Genomic DNA, 19,571 nt, shown 5'->3' with positions numbered 1-19,571 from the left:
GGTTTTTTTGTTCTGCTTTCTCTAATTGCTTTAGGTGCAAGGTTAGCTTGTTTATTTGAGATGTTTATTGTTTCTTCAGCTAGGATTGTATTATTATAAACTTCCCTCTTAGAACTGCTTTTGCTGCATTCCATAAGTTTTGCGTCATCGTGTTTTCATTGTGATTTGTTTCTACGTGTTTTTTAATTTCCTCTTTGCTTTCTTCAGTGATCACTTCGTTATTAAGTAGTGCATTGTGTAGCATCCATGTGTTTGTATTTTCTACAGATTTTTTCCTGTAATTGATATCTAGTCTCATAGCACTGTGGTCGGAAAAGATACTTGATAAGATTTCAATTTTCTTGAATTTACCAAGCCTTGATTTGTGACCCAATATATGATCTATCCTGGAGAATGTTCTATGAGCACTTGAGAAGAATGTGTATTCTGTTGTTCTTGGATGGAATGTCCTATAAATATCAATTAAGTCCATCTTGTTTAATGTATCATTTACAACTTGTGTTTCCTTATTTATTTTCATTTTGGATGATCTGTCCATTGGTGAAAGTGGGGTGTTAAAGTCCCCTACTATGATTGTGTTACTGTTGATTTCCCCTTTTATGGCTGTTAGTATTTGCTTTATGTATTGAGGTGCTCCTATGTTGGGTGCATAAATATTTACAATTGTTATATCTTCTTCTTGGATTGATCCCTTGATCATTATGTAGTGTCCTTCTTTGTCTCTTGTAATAGTCTTTATTTTAAAGTCTATTTTGTCGGATATGTGTATTGCTCCTCCAACTTTCTTTTGATTTCCATTTGCATGGAATATCTTTTTCCATCCCCTCACTTTCAGTCTGTATGTGTCCGTAGGTCTGAAGTGGCTCTCCTGTAGACAGCATATATATGGGTTTTGTTTTTGTATCCATTCTATGTCTTCTGGTGGAGCATATAATCCATTTACATTTAAGGTAATTATCAATATGAATGTTCCTATTCCCATTTTCTTAACTGTTTTGGGTTTGTTATTGTAGGTCTTTTCCTTCTCTTGTGTTACCTGCCTAGAGAAGTTCCTTTGGCATTTGTTGTAAAGCTGGTTTGGTGGTGCTGAATTCTCTTGGCTTTTGCTTGTCTGTGAAGTTTTTAATTTCTCCATTAAATCTGAATGAGATCCTTGCTGGGTAGAGTAATCTTGGTTGTAGCTTTTTCTCCTTCATCACTTTAAATATGTCCTGCCAATTCCTTCTGGCTGCAGAGTTTCCACTGAAAAATCAGGTGTTAACCGTATGGTGATTGCCTTTTGTGGTATTTGTTGTTTTTCCCTTGCTGCTTTTAATATTTTTTCTTTGTATTTAATTTTTGATACTTTAATTAATATGTGTCTTGTCATGTTTCCCCTTGGATTTATACTCTATGGGAGTCTGTTTGCTTTCTGGACGTGACTATTTCCTTTTCCATATTAGGGAAGTTTTCAACTATAATCTCTTCAAATATATTCTCAGTCCCTTTCGTTTTCTCTTCTTCTGTGCCCCCTATAATTCGAATGCTGGTGCGTTTAATGTTGTCCCAGACATCTCTGAGACTGTCCTAAGTTCTTTTCATTCTTTTTTCTTTATTCTGCTCTGCAGTAGTTATTTCCACTGTTTTATCTTCCAGGTCACTTAGCCGTTTTTCTGCCTCAGTTATTCTGCTACTGATCCCTTCTAGAGGATTTTTAATTTCATTTATTTTGTTGCTCATCATTGTTTGCTTGATCTTTAGTTCTTCTAGGTGCTTGTTAAAAGTTTCTTGTGTTTTCTCTATTCTATTTCCAAGATTCTGTATCATCTCTACTATCATTATCTGAATTCTTTCCCAGGTAGACTGTCTGTTTCCTCTTCATTTTTTCGGTCTGGTGGGTTTTTACCTTTCGCCTTCATCTGCTGTGTGTTTCTCTGTCTTCTTATTTTGCTTATCTTACTCTGTTTGGGTCTCATTTTCACAGGCTGCAGGTTCATAGTTCCCGTTGTTTTTGATGTGTGTCCCCAGTGGGGAAGGTTGGTTCAGTGGGTTGTGTAGGCTTCCTAGTGGGAGGGACTAGTGCCTGTGTTCTGTTGGATGATGCTGGATCTTGTCTTTCTGTTGGGAAGGTCCACGTCTGGTGGTGTGTTGTGGGCTGTCTGTGGCCTTATTATGATTTTAGGCAGCTTCTCTGCTAATGGATGGGGTTGTGTTCCTGTCTTGCTAGTTGTTTGGCATATGGTGTCTAGCACTGTAGCATGCTGGTCATTGAGTGAATCTGGATCTTGGTGTTGACATTGAGATCTCTAGGAGATTTCCGACATTTGATATTATGTGGAGCTGGGAGGTCTCTTGTGGACCAGTGTCCTGAAGTTTGCTCTCCCACCTCAGTGGCACAGCCCTGACTCCTGGCTGGAGCACCAAGAGCCTTTCATCCACACAGCTCAGAATAAAAGGGAGAAAAAAATAAGAAAGTAAGAAAGAAGGAAAGCAGAAAAGAAAGAAAGAAGGAAGATAAAATACAATAAATTTATTAAAATAAAAAAATTATAAGAAAAAGTATTTTAAAAGTTAAAAAAAAAAAGAAAAACCGACGGACAGATCCTTAGGACAAATGATAAAAGCAAAGCTATACAGACAAAATCACACACAGAAGCATACACATACACACTCACAAAAAGAGAAGAAGGGGGAAATATATATATCTTTGCTCCCCAAGTCCACCTCCTCAATTTGGGATGATTCGTTGTGTATTCAGGTATTCCACAGATGCAGGGTACATCAAGTTGATTGTGGAGATTTTATAAGCTGTTCCTTTGGCTGCTGGGAGAAATTTCCCTTTCTCTTCTTTGTTTGCACAGCTTCCGGGCTTCAGTTTTGGATTTAGACCCGCCTCTGCATGTAGGCGTTTGTTCTTCACTCAGAAATGATGGGCTTAAAGGAACAGCTACTTCAGGGGCTCTGGCTCACTCAGGCCGGAGGGAGGGAGGGGCACGGAATGCGGGGCTAGCCTGCATGGGCAGAGGCCGGTGTCATGTTGCAACAGCCTGAGGCGTGCTGTGCATTCTCCTGGGGAAATTGTCCCTGGATCACGGGACCCTGGCAGTGGCGGGCTGCACAGGCGCTCGGGAGGGGAGGTGTGGTGAGTGACCTGTGTTTGCACACAGGGTTCCTGGTGGCTGCAGCAGACTTAGCATCCCAGGCCCTTCTCTGTTGTCCGTGCTGATAGCCGCACCTCGCTCCGTCTCTGTAGCTCCTTTAAGCAGCAGTCTTAATCCCCTCTTCTCCTGCACCAGGAAAGAAAGAGGGAAGAAATAGTGTCTTGCCTCCTCGGCAGCTCCAGATGTTTTCCCTGGTTCCCTCCTGGCTAACTGTGGCTCACTAGTCCCTTCAGACTGTGTTCGCACAGCCAACCCCAGTCCTCTCCCTGGGATCCAAGCGAAGACTGAGCCTCAGCTCCCAGCCCCCACCAGCCCCGGCAGGGATAGCATAGAAGCCTGTTCGGCTGGTGAGTGCTGATTGGCACCGTTCCTCTGTGCGGGAATCTCTCCGCTTTGCCCTCCACACCCGTTGCTGCTCTCTCCTCCGTAGCTCCAAAGTAGCCCCCTTCACCACCCACAGTCTCCACCCACGAAGGGGTTTCCTAGTGTGTGGAAACCTTTCCTCCTTCACAGCTCCCTCCCACTGGTGCAGGTCCCATCCCTATTCTTTTGTCTCTGTTTTTTCTTTTTTCCTTTGGCCTACCCATGTATGTGGGGAGATTCTTGCCTTTTGGGAGGTCTGAGATCTTCTGCCAGCGTTCAGTAGGTGTTCTATATGAGCAGTTCCACGTGTAGATGTATTTGTGATGTAGTTGTGGGGAGGAAGGTGATCTCTGTGTCTTACTCTTCTGCCATCTTGAAGCTCCTCCCTTTCTTTTTTTCTTCTTCTTCTGGGACCCCTATTATTCGAATGTTGGTACGTTTAATGTTGTCCCAGCAGTCTGTGAGACTGTCTTCAATTCTTTTCATTCTTTTTTCTGTATTCTGCTCTGCAGCAGTTATTTCCACTACTTTCTCTTCCAGGTCATTTGTCCTTTCTTCTGCCTCATTTATTCTGCTCTTGATTCCTTCTAGGGAATTTTTAATTTCATTTATTGTGTTGTTCATCATTGTTTGTTTGCTCTTTAGTCCTTCTAGGCCCTTGTTAATCATTTCTTGTATTTTCTCCATTCTATTGCCAAGATTTTTGGATCATCTTTTCTATCATTACTCTGAATTTTTTTCAGGTAGGCTGCATATTTCTTCTTCATTTGTTTGGTCGGGTGGGTTTTTACCTTGCTCCTTCATCTGCTGCATATTTTTCTGTCTTCTCATTTTGTTTAACTTACTGTGTTTGGTGTCTCTTTTTCACAGGCTACAGTTTCGTAGTTACCATTGCTTTTGGTGTCAGCCCCTGGTGGGTAAGATTGGTTAAGGGGCTTGTGTAAGCTTCCTGGTAGATAGGACTGGTGCCTGTGTTCTTGTCGGTCGGGTTGCATCTTGTCTTTCTGTTGGGCAGGGCCGGGTCCATTGGTGTGTTTTGGGGTGTGTGTGAACTTAGTATGATTTTAGGCAGTCTCTCTGCTAATGGGTCAGGTTGTGTTCCTGTCTTGCTAGTTGTTTCACATGGGGTGTCCAGCACTGGAGCTTGCTGGCTGTTTAGTGAAGCTGGGTCTTAGGGTTGAGACAGAGATCTCTGGGAGAGTCCTCGCTGATTGATATTGCATGGGGTCAGGAGGTCTCTGGTGATAAGAGTGTACCGAACTCAGCTCTCCCACTTCAGAGGCGCAGGCCTGACAGCAGGCCAGAGCATCGAGACCCTGTCAGCCACACAGCCGGGTACGTGGGGAGTTTCTTGCCCTCTGGGAAGTCTGAGGTCTTCTGCAAGTGTTTGGTAGGTGTTCGGTAGTTGTTCCACATGTAGATGTATTTGCGGTGTATTTGTGCAGAGGAAGTTGATCTCCACGTCTTATTCCTCCACGATCTCTACTGGATATCTATATTATATTTTAAAAGCTCTTAGTTTCATTGATTGTTTTTCTCCTCTCTTTTTAGTCTTTTTCATTTATTTCCACTGTGATCTTTGTTACTTCTTTCATTTTACTAATTTTGGCATTTTCTTTTTTTCTACTTCCTTAATATGAAAAGTTAGGTTTTTTGAGATCTTTTTTGCTTTTTGCTTTATCACTATCACTATGAACTTCCCTCTTAGAAATGCTGTTTCTGCATCCTGTAAGGTTCAGTATGTTGCAAAATAGTCCCCCTTCATCTGCAGTTTTGCTTTTTAGTTTCAGTTACCTGCAGTCAACTGTGGTCTCAAAATATTAAATGGAAAATTACAGCAATAAACATTTTTAAAATACTTTAAACATTTTTAAAAATAAAGTTTTGAATTGTGCATTGTCCTGAGGAGTGTGATAAAACTTTGTGCCATCCTCCTCCATCTTGCCTGGGATATGAATCATCCCTTTATTCGTCGTATACACACTGTGTGTGCATGTGTATGTATGGAAAAAAACATAATACTTGTGGGGTTAATTACTATTCATGGTTTCAGGCATCCACTCAGTGTCTTGGCATGTATCCCTCACAGATAATGGGGTTCTACTCTATTTCCATTTCATTTGTCTCAAGGTACTTTTTTAAATTTCTCTTTTCATTTCTTTAACCTATTGGTTGTTCTTGTATCATTTTTAATCTCCACATGGGAATTTTCCAATTTTCTTCTCATAGTCGATTTCTAGTTGTATTGCATTGTGATCGGGAAAGACGCTTAATATGATTTTAATCTTCTTAAATTTATTAACACTTGTTTTGTGGCCTAACATATGCTCTGTCCTGGAAAATGTTGCCTGTGCCCTTGAGAAGATTGTGCATTCTGTTGCTTTTGGATGGAATGCCTGGCCTCATGTATCACTGAAAGCCAGTGTTTCTTTTTTTTTTTAAACATCTTTATTGGACTATAATTGATTTACAATGATCTGTAAATTTCTGCTTTATAACAAAGTGAATCAGTTATACATATACATATGTTATGATATCTCTTCCATCTTGCATCTCCCTCCCTCCCACCCTTCCTATCCCACCCCTGTAGGTGGTCACAAAGCACCAAGCTGATCTCCCTGTGCTATGCGTCTGCTTCCCACTAGCTATTTTATCTTTGCTAGTGTATAAATGTCCATGCCACTCTATCCTTTGTCACAGCTTACCCTTCTCCCTCCACATATCCTCAAGTCCATTCTCTAGTAGGTCTGTGTCTTTATTCCCATCTTGCCCCTAGGTTCTTCATGAACTTTTATTTTTTCCTTAGATTCCATATATATGTGCCAGCATATGGTACTTGCTTTTTTCTTTCTGACTTACTTCACTCTGTATGATAGACTCTAGGTCCATCCACCTCACTACAAATAACTCAATTTCGTTTCTTTTTATGGCTGAGTAATATTCCATTGTGTATATGTGCCACATCTTCTTTATCCATGCATCTGTTGATGGACACTTAGGTTGCTTCCATGTCGTGGCTATTGTAAATAGAGCTGCAATGAACAATTTGGTACATGACTCTTTGTGTTTTTTTTCTTCTTCTTTTTTATTAGAGTATAATACATTACAATGGTGTGTTATTTTCTGCTTTATAACAAACTAAATCAGTTATAAATATACATATGTTCCCATATCTCTTACCTCTTGGGTCTCCCTCCCTCTCACCCTCCCTATCCAACCACTGTAGGTGGTCACAAACCGCCGAGCTAATCTCCCTGTGCTATGCGTCTGCTTCCCACTAGCTGTCTATTTTACGTTTGGTAGTGTATATATGTGCATGCCACACTCTAACTTTGTCACAGCTTACCCTTCCTCCTTCCCATATCCTCAAGTCCATTCTCCAGTAGGTCTGTGTCTTTATTCCCATCTTGCCCCTAGGTTCTTCATGAACTTTTAAATATTTTCCTTAGATTCCATATATATGTGCTAGCATACAGTACTTGCTTTTTTCTTTCTGACTTACTTCAATCTGTATGACAGACTCTAGGTCAATCCACCTAACTACAAATAACTCAATTTCGTTTCTTTTTATGGCTGAGTAATATTCCATTGTATATATGTGTCACATCTTCTTTATCCATGCATCTGTTGACGGACACTTCGGTTGCTTCCATGTCCTCGCTATTGTAAATACAGCAGCAATGAATATTTTGGTGAATTATTATTTTTGAATTATGCTTTTCTCAGGGTATATGCCCAGTAGTGGGATCGCTGGGTGGTATGGTAGTTCTATATTTAGTTTTTAAGGAACCTCCATACTGTTCTCCGTAGTGGCTGTATCAATTTACATTCCCACCAACAGTGCAAGAGTGTACTCTTTTCTCCACACCCTCTCCAGCATTTATTCTTTCTAGATTTTTTGACGATGGCCATTCTGAATGGTGTGAGATGATATCTCATTGTAGTTTTGAGTTGCATTTCTCTAATGATTAATGATGTTGAGCATTCTTTCATGTGTTTGTTGGCAATCTGTATATCTTCTTTGGAGAGATGTCTATTTAGGTTTTCTGCCCATTTTTGGACTGGATTGTTTGTTGTTTTGATATTGAGCTGCATGAGCTGCTTGTAAATTTTGGAGATTAATCCTTTGACCGTTGCTTCATTTGCAAATACTTTCTGCCATTCTGAGGGTTGTTTTTTGGCCTTGTTTATGGTTTCCTTTGCTGTGCAAAAGCTCTTAAGTTTCATTAGGTCCCATTTGTTTGTTTTTGTTTTTATCTCCATTTCTCTAGGAGGTAGTTCAAAAAGGATCTTGCTGTGATTTATGTCATAGAGTGTTCTGCCTATGTTTTCATCTAAGAGTTTGATAGTGTCTGCCCTTACATTTAGGTCTTTAATTCATTTTGAGTTTATTTCTGTGCATGGTGTTAGGGAATGTTCTAATTTCATACTTTTACATGTTTCTGTCCAGTTTTCCCAGCACCAATTATTGAGGAGGCTGTCTTTTCTCCACTGTATATTCTTGCCTCCTTTATCAAACATAAGGTGACCATATGTGCGTGGGTTTATCTCTGGGTTTTCTATCCTGTTCCACTGATCTATATTTCTGTTTTTGTGCCAGTACCATACTGTCTTGATTACTGTAGCTTTGTAGTGTAGTCTGAAGTCAGGGAGCCTGATTCCTCCAGCTCCGTTGTTCGTTCTCAAGATTGCTTTGTCTATTCTGGGTCTTTTGTGTTTCCATACAAATTGTGAAATATTTTGTTCTAGTTCCGTGAAAAATGCCAGTGGTAGTTTGATAGGTATTCCATTAATCCTGCAGATTGCTTTGGGTAGTAGAGTCATGTTCACAATGTTGAATCTTCCAATCCAAGAACATGGTATATCTGTCAGTCTATTTGTATCACCTTTAATTTGTTTCATCAGTGTCTTATAATTTTCTACATACAGTTCTTTTGTCTCCTTAGGTAGGTTTATTCCTAGATATTTTATTCTTTTTCTTGCACTGGTAAATGGGAGTGTTTTCTTAATTTCACTTTCAGATTTTTCATCATTAGTGTATAGCAATTCCAGAGATTTCTGTGCATTAATTTTGTATCCTGATACTTTACCAAATTCATTGATTAGCACTAGTAGTTTTCTGGTAGCATCTTTAGGATTCTCTATGTATGTAGTATCATGTCATCTGCAAACAGTCACAGCTTTATTTCTTCTTTTCCAGTTTGGATTCCTTTTATTTCTTTTTTTCGCTGATTGCTGTGGCTAAAACTTCCAAAACTATGTTGAATAATAGTGGTGAGAGTGGGCAACCTTCTCTTGCTCCTGATTTTAATGGAAATGGGTTCAGTTTTTCACCATTTAGGATGATGTTGGCTGTGGGATGGTCATATATGGCCTTTATCATGTTGAGGAAATTTCCCTCTACGCTTACTTCCTGCAGGTTTTTTTTTTATCATAAATGCGTGTTGAATTTTGTCAAAAGCTTTCTCTGCATCTACTGAGATTATCATATGTTTTTTTCTCCTTCAGTTTGTTAATATGGTGTATCACATTGATTTATTTGCGTATATTGAAGATTCCTTGCATTCCTGAAATTAAACCCACTTGCTCATGGTGTATGGTCCTTTTAATGTGCTGTTGGATTCTGTTTGCTAGTATTTTGTTGAGGATTTTTGCATCTATGTTCATCAGTGATATTGGCCTGTAGTTTTCTTTCTTTGTGACATCTTTGGTTTTGGTATCAGGGTGATTGTGGCCTCGTAGAATGAGTTTGGGAGTGTCCCTCCCTCTGCTACATTATGGAAGAGTTTAAGAAGGATGGGTGTTAGCTCTTCTCTGAATGTTTGATAGAATTCGCCTGTGAAGCCATCTGGTCCTGGGCTTTTGTTTGTTGGAAGATTTTTAATCACAGTTTCAATTTCAGTGCTTGTGATTGGTCTGTTCATATTTTCTATTTATTCCTGGTTCTGTCTCGGCAGGTTGTGCATTTCTAAGAATTTGTCCATTTCTTCCAGGTTGTCCATTTTATTGGCATAGAGTTGCTTGTAGTTATCTCTCATGATCTTTTGTATTTCTGCAGTGTCAGTTGTTACTTCTCCTTTTTCATTTCTAATTCTATTGATTTGAGTCTTCTCCCTTTTTTTTTGTGGTGAATCTGGCTAATGGTTTATCAATTTTGTTTATCTTCTCAAAGAACCAGCTTTTAGTAATACTGATCTTTGCTATCGTTTCCTTCATTTCTTTTTCATTTATTTCTGATCTGATCTTTATGATTTCTTTCCTTCTGCTATCATTGGGGGTTTTTTGTTCTTCTTTTTGTAGTTGCTTTACGTGCAAGGTTAGGTTGTTTACTTGAGATGTTTCTTGTTTCTTAAGGTAGGAGTGTATTGCTATGAACCTCTGTCTTAGTACTGCTTTTGCTGCATCCCATAGGTTTTGAGCCGTCGTGTTTTTATTGTCATTGGTTTCTAGATATTTTTTGATTTCCTCTTTGATTTCTTCAGTGGTCTCTTGGTTATTAAATAGTGTATCGTTTAGTCTCCATGTGTTTGTATTTCTTACATATTTTTTCCTGTAATTGATATCTGGTCTCACAGTGTTGTGGTCAGTAAAGATACTTGATACGATTTCAATTTTCTTAAATTTACCAAGGCTTGATTTGTAACCAATGATATGATCTATCCTGGAGGAGTTTCCATGAGCACTTGAGAAGAATATGTATTCTGTTGTTTTTGGATGTAATGTCCTATGAATATCAATTAAGTGCATCTTGTTTAATGTATCATTTAAAGCTTGTGTTTCCCTATTTATTTTCATTTTGGATGATCTGTCCATTGGTGAAAGTGAGGTGTTAAAGTCCCGTACTATGATTGTGTTACTGTCGATTTCCCCTTTTATGGCTGTTAGTATTTGCCTTATGTATTGAGGTGCTTCTATTTTGGGTGCAAAATATTTACAATCGTTATATCTTCTTGGATCAATTCCTTGATCATTATGTAGTGTCCTTCTGTGTCTCTTGTAATAGTCTATATTTTAAAGTCTATTTTGTCTGATATGAGAATTGCTACTCCAGCTTTCTTTTGGTTTCCATTTGCATGAAATATCTTTTTCCATCCCCTTACTTTCAGTCTGTATGTGTCCCTAGGTCTGATGTCGGTCTCTTGTAGACAGCATATATACGGGTTTTGTTTTTGTATCCATTCAGCCAGCCTATGTGTTTTGGTTGCAGCATTTAATCAATTTACATTTAAGATAATTATTGATATGTATGTTGCTATTCCCATTTTCTTAATTGTGTTTGGTTTGTTATTGTAGGTCTTTTCCTTCTGTTGTGTTACCTGCCTAGAGAAGTTCCTTTGGCATTTGTTGTAAAGCTGGTTTGGTGGTGCTGAATTCTCTTAGCATTTGCTTGTCTGTGAAGCTTTTACTTTCTCCATTACATCTGAATGAGTTCCTTGCTGGGTAGAGTAATCTTGGTTGTAGGTTTTTCTCCTTCATCACTTTAAATATGTCCTGCCACTTCCTTCTGGCCTGCATAGTTTCTGCCGAAAGATCAGCTGTTAACCTTATCGGGATTCCATTGTGTGTTATTTGTTGTTTTTCCCCAGCTGCTTTTAATATTTCTTCTTTGCATTTAATATTTGATAGATTGATTAATATGTGTCTTGTCATGTTTCTGTCCTTGAATTTACCCTGTATGGGACTCTCTGTGCTTCCTGGACTTGACTAACTATTTCCTTTCCCATATTAGGGAAGTTTTCAACTATAATCTCTTCAAATATTTTCTCAGTCCCCTTTTCTCTTCTTCTTCAGCGACCCCTATAATTCGAATGTTGGTGCATTTACTGTTGTTCGAGAGGTCTCTGAGACTGTCCTAAGTTCTTTTCATTCTTTTCTCTTTATTCTGCTCTGCAGTAGTTATTCCACTATTTTATCTTCCAGGTCACTTATCCGTTCTTCTGCCTCAGTTATTCTGCTATTAATCCCTTGTAGAGAATTTTTAATTTCTTTTAGTGTGTTGTTCATCATTGTTTTGTTGGTCTTTAGTTCTTGTAGGTCCTTGTTAACCGTTTCTTTTGTTTTCTCTATTCTCTTTCCAAGATTTTGGATCATCTTTACTATCATTATTCTGAATTCTTTTTCGGGTAGACTGCCTATTTCCTCTTCATTTGTTCGGTCTGGTGGGTTTTTACCTTGTTCCTTCATCTGCTATATATATCTCTGTCTTCTCATTTTGCTTAACTTACTGTGTTTGGGGTCTCCTTTTCACAGGCTGCAGGTTCATAGTCCCGTTGTTTTTGATGTGTATCCCCAGTGGCTAAGGTTGTTTCAGTGGGTTCTCTAGGCTTCCTAGTGGAGAAGACTAGTGCCTGTGTTCTGGTGGATGAGGCCGGATCTTTTCTTTCTGGTGGGCAGGTCCAACGTCTGGTGGTGTGATTTTGAGTGTCTGTGGCCTTATTATGGTTTTAGGCAGCCTCTCTGCCAATGGATGGGTTTGTGTTCCTCTCCTGCTACTTCTTTGGCCTAGGGTGTCCAGCACTGTAGCTTGGTGATCGTTGAGTGAAGCTGTGTCTTGGCGTTGAGATGGAGATCTCTGGGAGATTTTTGCCATTTGATATTACATGGAGCTGGGAGATCTTTTGTGGACCAGTGTCCTGAGGTTGTCTCTCCCACCTCAGAGCCAAAGCCCTGACTCCTGGCTGGAGCACCTAGAGACTTTCATCCACATGGCTGAGAATAAAAAGGATAAGAAAGAAAGAAAGGAAAGAAAGAAAGGAAAGAAAAAGAAAGAAAGGAAGGAAGGAAGAAAGGAAGAAAGAAAGGAAGGAAGAAAGAAAGAGAGAAAGGAGATAAAATAAAATAAATTTATTAAAATAAAAAATAATTATTAATAAAAAAATGTTTGAAAGTATAAAAACCGGATGAACAGAATCCTAGGACAAATCATAAAAGCAAAGCTATACAGACAAAAATCACACACAGAAGCATACACATACACACTCACAAAAAGAGAAAATATGGTAAAATATATATATCTTTGCTCCCCAAGTCCACCACCTCAATTTGGGATGATTCATTGTGTATTCATGTATTCCACAGATGCAGGGTACATCAAGTTGATTGTGGAGATGTAATCTGCTGCTTCTGAGGCTGCTGGGAGAAATTTCCCTTTCTCATCTTTGTTCACACAGCTCCCGGGGTTCAGATTTGGATTTGGTCCCACCTCTGCGTGTAGGTCACCTGAAGGCGTCTGTTCTTCGCTCAGACAGGATGAGGTTAAAGGAGCAGCTACTTCGGTGGCTCTGGCTCACTCAGGCCGGGGGGAGGGAGGGGCACAGAACTGGGGCTAGCCTGCATCAGCAGAGGTTGGTGTCACGTTGCAACAGCCTGAGGCGTGCTGTGCGTTCTACCGGGGAAGTTGTTCCTGGATCATGGGACCCTGGCAGTGGCGGGCTGCACTGGCTCCTGGGAGGGGAGGTGTGGAGAGTGACATGTGCTTGCACACAGGCGTCTTGGTGGCTGCAGCAGCAGCCTTAGAGTCCCATGCCTGTCTCTGGCATCCATGCTGATAGCCGTGGCTTGCGCCTGTCTCTGGAGCTTGTTTAAGTTGGGCTGTTAATCCCGTCTTCTCGTGCACCAGGAAGCAAAGGGGGAAGAAATGTCTCTTGCCTCTGTGGGAGCTCCAGAGTTTTACCCAGACTCCCTCCCTACTAGCTGTGGTGCACTAGTCCCTTCAGGCTGTGTTCTCACAGCCAACCCCAGTCCTCTCCCTGGGATCCAACCGAAGCCCAAGCCTCAGTTCCCAGCCCCCACCAGCCTCGGCGGGTGAGCAGACAAGCCTCTCGGGCTGGTGAGTGCTGGTCGGCGCCGATCCTCTGTGCGGGAATCTGTCCACTTTGCCCTCCACATCCCTGTTGCTGCCCTCTCCTCTGTGGCTCTGAAGCTTCCCCCCTCCACCACCCATAGTCTCTGGCTGCGCAAGGGCCTTCCTAGTGTGTGGAAACCTTTCCTCCTTCACAGCTCCCTCCCACTGCTTCAGGTTCCGTCCCTATTCTTTTGTCTCTGTTTTTTCTTTTTTCTTTTGGCCTACCCAGGTACGTGGGGAGTTTCTTGCCTTTTGGGAGGTCTGAGGTCTTCTGCCAGCGTTCAGTATGTGTTCTATAGGAGCAGTTCCACGTGCAGATGTATTTCTGATGTTGTTGTGGGAAGGAAGATGATCTCTGCATCTTACTCTTCTGCCATCTTGAAGCTCCACCCTTGCTTCTTCTTCTGGGACCCGTATAATTCAAATGTTGGTACATTTCATGTTGTCCCAGAGGTCTCTCAGACTGTCCTCAATTCTTCTCATTCTTTTTTCTGTATTCTGCTCTGCAGCAGTTATTTCCACTATTTTCTCTTCCAGGTCATTTGTCCTTTCTTCTGCCTCATTTATTCTGCTCTTGATTCCTTCTAGGGAATTTTTAATTTCATTTATTGTGTTGTTCATCATTGTTTGTTTGCTCTTTAGTCCTTGTAGGTCCTTGTTAAACATTTCTTGTATTTTCTCCATTCTATTGCCAAGATTTTTGGATCATCTTTTCTATCATTACTCTGAATTCTTTTTCAGGTAGTCTGCCTATTTCCTCTTCATTTGTTTGGTTTGCTGGGATTTTTTTTTTTTTTTTGGTGGTATGTGGGCCTCTCACTGTTGTGGCCTCTCCCGTTGTGGAGCACAGGCTCTGGATGTGCACCTCAGCGGCCATGGCTCACGGGTCCAGCCGCTCCATGGCATGCGGGACCTTCCCAGACTGGGGCACGAACCTGTGTCCCCTGCATCTGCATGCGGACTCTCAACCACTGCACCACCAGGGAAACCCTGGTCTGATGGGTTTCTACCTTGCTCCTTCATCTGCTGCATATTTCTGTGTCTTCTCATTTTGTTTAACTTACTCTGTTTGGTTTCTTTTTCGCAGGCTACAGATTCGTAGTTCCCATTGTTTTTGGTGTCTGCCCCCAGTGGTTAAGGGGCTTTTGTAGGCTTCCTGGTAGAGAGGACTGGTGCCTGTGTTCTGGTGGGTGGGGCTGGATCTTGTCTTTCTGGCACGCAGGGTGGTGTCCAGTGGTGTGTTTTGGGGTGTCTGTGAACTTAGTATGATTTTAGGCAGTCTCTCTGCTACTGGGTCGGGTTGTGTTCTTCTCTTGCTAGTTATTTGGCATGGGGTGTCCAGCACTGGAGCTTGCTGGCCGTTGAGTGAAGCTGGGTCTTAGGGTTGAGACAGAGATCTCTGGCAGAGCCTTCGCCAATTGATTACATGGGGTCGGGAGGTCCCTGGTGGTCCAGTGTACTGATCTCAGCTCTCCAACTTCAGAGGCTCAGGCCTGACAGCCACTCGGCCAGGTACGTGGGGAGTTTCTTGCCGTCTGGGAAGTCTGAGGTCTTCTGCCAGCATTTAGTAGGTGTCCTGTAGTTGTTCCACATGTAGACGTATTTGCAGTGTATTTGTGCGGCGGAAGGTGATCTCCACGTCTTATTCCTCCGCCATCTCTACCTGATATCTATCTTATATTTTAAAAGCTCTTAGTTTCATTGATTGTTTTTCTCCTCTCTTTTTAGTCTTTTTCATTTATTTCCACTGTGATCTTTGTTATTTCCTTCATTTTACTAACTTTGGCATTTGCTTTTTCTTCTTTTTCTAGTTTCTTGATATGTAAAGTTAGGTTTTTTGAGATCTTTTTCGTTTCTTGATTTATCACTATCACTATGAACTAACCTCTTGGAAATTCTTTTGCTGCATCCTATAAGTTTCAGTATGTTGCACAATAGTCCCCCTTTATCTGCAGTCTTGCTTTTTTTTCTTTTTAAATATGTATTTATTTATGTATTTTTGGCTGTGTTGAGTCTTTGTTTCTGTGCATGGGCTTTCTCTAGTTGCGGCGAGTAGGATCCACTCTTCATGGTGGTGCACAGGCCTCTCACTGTCACGGCCTCTCTTGTTTCAGAGCAAAAGCTCCACACACACAGTCTCAGTAGTTGTGGCTCACGGTTCCAGTTGCTCCGCGACATGTGGGATCTTCCCAGACCAGGCCTCAAACCCATTTCCCCTGCACTGGCAGGCAGATTCTCAAGCACTGTGCCATCAGGGAAGCCCTGCAGTTTTGCTTTTTATATTTTCAGTTACCTGCAGTCAACTGTGGTCTGAAAATAGTAAATGGAAAATTACAGAAATAGACATTTTTTAAATACTTGAAACATTTTTTAAAATGAAGTTTTGAATTGTGCATTTTCCTGAGGTGTGTGATAAAACTTTGTGCCATCCTGCTCCATCTTGCCTGTGATATGAATCATCCCTTTGTTCGTTGTATACACACTGTGTGTGCCTGTGTATGTATAGGAAAAAACATAATATTTGTGGGGTTAATTACTATTCATGGTTTCAGGCATCCACTCAGTGTCTTGGCATGTATCCCTCACAGATAATGGGGTTCTACTCTATTTCCATTTCATTTGTCTCAAGGTACTTTTTAAAATTTCTTTTTTGATTTCTTTAACCTATTGGTTTTTCAGTCTCATTTTTAATCTCCACATGGGAATTTTCCAGTTATCTTCTCATAATCGATTTCTAGTTGTATTGCACTGTGGTCAGGAAAGATGCTTAATATGACTTTCATTTTCTTAAATTTATTAAGACTTGTTGTGTGGCCTAACATATGCTCTCTCCTGGAGAATGTTCCATGTGCCCTTGAGAAGATTGTGTGTTCTGTTGCTTTTGGATGGAATGACTGGCCTAATGTGTCACTGAAGGCCAGTGTTTCTTTATTGATTTTCTGTCTGAATGATGTATCCACTGATGAAATTGGGGTATTAAAGTCCCTTTCTGTTATTGTATAGTTTCTACTTCTCCCTTTAGATCTGTTAAATTTTGTTTTACATATTCAGATGTTCCTTTTTTGAGTGCATAAATGTTTACAAATGTTATATTCTCTTTTTGGATTTACTCCTTTATCATTATATAATGACCTTTTTTGTCCCTTATAATAGTCTTTGTCTTAAATTTATTTTGACTGTTACAAGTATAGCTGCCCCAGCTTTCTTCTGGTTTCCATTTGCATGGAATATTTTTTTCCATCCTTTCAGTCTGTGTGTGCACTTGTACCTCAGGTGAGGTTTTTGTAGGCTGTATATAGGTGAGTCTTTTTTTTTAATCCATTCAGCCACTCTGTGTTTTGATGGGAGAATTTATTATTTGTTTTACATTTTAAAGTAATTATTGATAGGTATGTCCTTATTGCTATTTTGTTCACTGTTTTCTGGCTGTTTTGTAATTCCTATTTTCCTGTCTTCTTTCCTTGCTTAGATTCCTGTCTTTTTTGGTATGCTTAGATTCCTTTACCTTTTTCTTTCGTGTATCTACCACAGGTATACCTCAGAGATATTGCAGGTTCAGTCCACTGCAATAAAGCAGTTATCACAATGAAGCAATTATCACATGAATTTTAGTTTCCTAGTATATATAAATCTATGTTTACCCTATATTATGGTCTATTAAGTGTATAGCAGCATTATGTAAAAAAAGTGTATATACCTTACTTTTAAAATACTTAAGAGCTAAAAAATACCAACCATCATCTGAGCCTTCAGTGAAACACTGTGGTAACATCAAAGATCATTGATCACAGATCACCATAACAAATAGTATATTAATTTAATAATTTGAAAGGAGAAAGGGGAATCAAGATGACAGGATAGGAGGATGTGGAACTCACCCTACCACACATCAAAAATACTTCTACAGTTCTCACAGAAAATTAACTGGAACCTGGCAGAACTTTTCTTTTGGCCCACACTGCACAGCTTGCAGGATCTTAGTTACCCAACCAGGAATTGAACCCACGTCCCTACAGTGGAAGTGCAGAGTCTTAATCACTGGACCACCAGGGAGGTCACCAGAAGAACTTCTGTACAACCAAAGCCACAAGAAAGATCTTCACATAACTGGGTAGGACAGAAAAAAAAGACATTAGGTTGGGATCTGTGCCCTTTGGAGGGATCTGAAAGGAAGAGAAGGTCCACACGGGCAGCCTCTCACCTTGGGGAGCAAGCAGGTGGAGCCACAATCTGTGCGTCCCAGTCCTGGTGTCCTGTGGAGAGGAGACTAGTCCCCTTGGCTGCACAGAGAACCACTGGGACAGTCAGAAGGGCTGGAGAAGCCAAGATGCTACTCGCAAGGAGTGTGCACATGCTGGCTTGTCAATAATCAGTGCAGAGAGAGCCTGGCACTGGCAGCTGCTGCCTCACCACTCCCCAGTCTGAATTGGGCAAACACCCTGGCCCTGTACACTCCATGCCACAGCCTGGTGGGAGATCTGGGCCAACTGGACCCTGGGAAAAGACTCTGTCTGGACACAAAGACAGACCAAGGGTCTTGGGTGTGATCTTGGTGGGGCAGCACCCCAGGAATCCCAGGCATACAGGGCCTGGGAGAGGACTCAATCTAGCTATGCAGAGACAGCCCGGAGAACCTGGGTGTGATCCAGGCAGGGCAGCAGCAGACGTTGTCATGTGTATAGGAACATGCAGCAGCTCATCTCTCGTTGCCCGTAACAGGAGATTCCCTATGCATAGGGCAAATGAGAACACCCACATCAAAGTGGGTAGAAGCTGAGGCACTATCTTACCATAACCAGCCCCCCACCCACGCATGGCACCCCACCTTCAGGAAGGCACTCAAAACTCCAAGCTTCTCCTTGAGGAGCAAAGGGTTTAGACCCCACACTTGGCACCCCAGCTTTTAAGAGTCACACATGAAGACAAGCCCCCCAAACATCTAGCCTTTCAGGGGTGGGGGGCACAACCACACAGCATGTGGGATCCTAGTTCCCTGATCAGGGATGGAACCCACGGCCCCTGCAGTGGAAGGGCAGAATCTTATAACCACTGGACCACCAGGGAAGTCCCAAAACATCTAGCTTTGAAAACCAGTGGGGCTTGTGTCCATGAGACCAACAAGGCTATAGTGAACTGAGAACAGCTCTTAAAGGGTCCTCTTTTCTAATGTTCCACCTGCTTATATCATTTTCAGACATACCTTATTTTATTGCAATTCACTTTATTGCACTTTACAGATAATGCATTTTTTGCAAGTTGAAGGTTGGTTGTAACCCTGTGTGAAGCAAATCTATCAGCACCTTTTTTTCAATAGCATTTGCTCACTTTCTGTGTCTGTCACATTTTGGTAATTCTCACAGTATTTCAAATTTTTGTTACATTTGTTATGGTGGTCTGTGATCTGTAATCTTTGATGGTTAGTATTTTTTAGCAATAAAGTACTTTTAAATTAAGGTATGTACTTTGTATTTTTATACATAATGCTAGTGCACACTTAAGAGAGTACAGAATAGTATAAATATAACTTTTACATGCACTGGCAAACCAAAAAATTCATGTGATTTGCTTTATTGTGGTAGTCTGGAACTGAACCCTCATTGTCTCCAAGGTATGCCTGTACCTTCTAATGAATTTCTTTTACTCTTTCTTGTAAAACCAGGTGTATTGATATCAGAGTCCCTCAATTTTTCTCAGAAAGTATTTCTCTGTCACTGTTTTTCCTGAGATGCAGCAGTCCTAGAGATTTTTTTATATTTTTTTAATTGAAGTATAGTTGATTTATAGTTTGTGTTCATTTCAGGTATACAGCAAAGTTATTCAGTTATTATATATATTCAATTATATATATATATATAATTATTTTCCTGATTCTTTTCCCATATAGGTTATTACAAAATATTCTCCCTCACTTTTGAAGAATAATTTTGCTTGACACAGAGTTTTAGGATGGTATTTTTTACCTTCTGCACTTTAAATATTTCATTCCACTCTCTTCTTGCTTGCATAGTTGGGGTTTTTTGTTGTTGTTGTTTGGTTTTGGTATGTGAATGTTTACAGCAGCTTTATTCATAATCACCAAAACCTGGAAACAACTCAAATGTCATTTGGTGAATGAATATAGTACATCTGTACAATGCAATCCTACTCAGCAATAAAAAGTAATGAACTGTTAATATGTGCAACAACATGGATAAATCTTTTATATATATATATATATATTGCTA

Source organism: Hyperoodon ampullatus (genome assembly GCF_949752795.1).
Source record: "Hyperoodon ampullatus genome assembly, chromosome: 4".
Classification (NCBI taxonomy): domain Eukaryota; kingdom Metazoa; phylum Chordata; class Mammalia; order Artiodactyla; family Ziphiidae; genus Hyperoodon; species Hyperoodon ampullatus.
The sequence above is the reverse complement of the archived record's forward strand: the minus strand, read 5'-3'. Positions refer to the sequence as shown.